Consider the following 2,350-nt stretch of genomic DNA (forward strand, 5'->3'; position numbering starts at 1 on the left):
GAGAAAGACAAGGAGGCTATGTTGCAGCTTGCTGCACAGACATGGAATGATGCTACCATGACAAACACTTCATCCTCAGCCACAACTCTGGCTGTGACCAGCAGCAGTGACGAGTCTGCAGTTCGCATGGGCTGCAATTGCATGGGCTGCAAGGGTTGCCTAGCCTGGACCTTTTTTGAGATTGCAAAGGATGACCCAACTCATGTTACATCCTAACATTGCAAAAAATGACTCAGTAGGGGCAATAATTGCAATAATTTGACTACTACATGCATGAACCGGCACATGTGTGATTAACATGCGTTAGTCTTTGAATCTCAGTGTGCTAAAATGCAGACTAGCGGGCCTTGCCAGCCACAGGCCATCATATCAGCCGTATCTCCTGCTTCTCCTCCTTTGTCACCATGACAAATGTTCTCACACAGGTCTCCAGCTGCAGAATCTCCACTTGTTTAACCCCTACAGTCAGGGTGAGTGAGAGCCCATCAGCTGCTACAAAAGTAGAGATGTCATGTGAGCAGATGTTCTGCTCTCTGATTGGTCTATAGTCCAGGAAGATCCTGTTAGTACTCTATTAGAAGAAGGAGCTTGATTCCTTATTGAGTGAGAGTCTAGTAAGGTCCTATCTACAATATACAAGCGAGACTAGAGTACCACCAGTAAGGAATCCTACATATCAGCTGTCTGTGATTTTCATTAACATGCGCACTATACTGTATAGAGAGACCAATTTTTAAGTTGGACATGCCTCCTGAGGAAGCCTAGCGGGTGAAAGGCCAACTGCTTGCACAATCAACCTTCACCTATGGACTGATTACCACTATTGATACTGTTATTTCCTTCAGATACTTGATGGGAATTTTTAGGTTAGCAGACCAGGTTTACCTATGATTGACTGTGCTTATTACTCTTTTTGGTCATTTGGGCACCCTATGTAATTTTACAGAGGTGTAATTACCATAATTTTGGTGCCTTAAATAGACTGTTTACTTAAGAGTCTTAAAGGGATGAGTAATCTCATCAAACCCGACTGTTTTCACTTTTTATTGTCTCTGTTTGTCCTCATTTGATCCTCAAATCTGTTTTCTGATATTGTCTGTTATTTATTATTATTTTTGATATAATACTAATAAAGTCTGATTTGCTATTATTCGCTTCTTCTGATATTTCTATAGCCCTCACACATTTATGATATATATGTAGGCCCATGGGTTCTGTACGGTTTTTGACTTAGTGAGACTATTTCTCTTTCTTTGGCTATATATTTTAAACGCTTTGTTGTTGTTTAAAGAATTTGCTTCTCTAAATGGAAGATTTATATAAGTTTTGCTTACAGAAGTGGAGATTAGTGTTGAGCGATACCTTCCGATATTTGAAAGTATCGGTATCGGATTGGATCGGCCGATATCCAAAAAATATCGGATATCGAAACCGATACCCGATACCAATACAAGTCAATGGGACACAAATATCGGAAGTGATCCTGGATGGTTCCCAGGGTCTGGAGGAGAGGAGACTCTCCTTCAGGCCCTGGCATCCATATTCATGTAAAAAATAAAGAATAAAAATAAAAAATATGGATATACTCACCCCTCCGACGGAGCCTGGACCTTAGCGGTGTAACCGGCAGCCTCCGTTCCTAAGAATGCAGAGTGAAGGACCTTCGATGACGTCGCGGCTTTTGATTGGTTGCGTGACCGCTCATTTGACCGCTCACGCGACCAATCACAAGCCGCGACGTCATCGCAGGTCCTGCACTTACTGCATTCTTAGGAACGGAGGCAGACGCTTGCACCGGTGAGAGCCAGGGCCCGTCCGAGGGTGAGTATATTCATATTTTTTATTTTTATTCTTTATTTTTTACATGAATATGGATCCCAGGGCCTGAAGGAGAGTTTCCTCTCCTCCAGACCCTGGGAACCATACGCACCGCACACGCATGGGAACTTATAGGAACTTCCGATTCCGATTTCCGATATCACAAAAATATCAGAACTCGGTATCGGAATTCCGATACAGAGAATATCGGCCGATACCCGATATTTGCAGTATCGGAATGCTCAACACTAGTGGAGATGCCTGCTGTTTTTGTTTTACCTACCACACCACATCTTTCTCAATCCACCATAACATCTCCGCTTAAGTCACAGTCTAGCAGTTTGTCCTGTTCACCTTACTCCACCTCTCTCAGCATAGCACAGCAGCCAGCCCTCGATCCTGGTCACCTAAAAGAATGTTTCTTCCTACACATGCCAAACCTAATAGTTTTAACTCCACCATCTCCAATCTGTTGGCTGATGGCCGTCACAGTCCCCCAGTATCAATTGCCCAGTCGCCATTACTTCTCTAA

The sequence above is a fragment of the Ranitomeya variabilis genome, chromosome 1, assembly GCF_051348905.1.
Source record: "Ranitomeya variabilis isolate aRanVar5 chromosome 1, aRanVar5.hap1, whole genome shotgun sequence".
Taxonomy (NCBI): Eukaryota; Metazoa; Chordata; class Amphibia; order Anura; family Dendrobatidae; genus Ranitomeya; species Ranitomeya variabilis.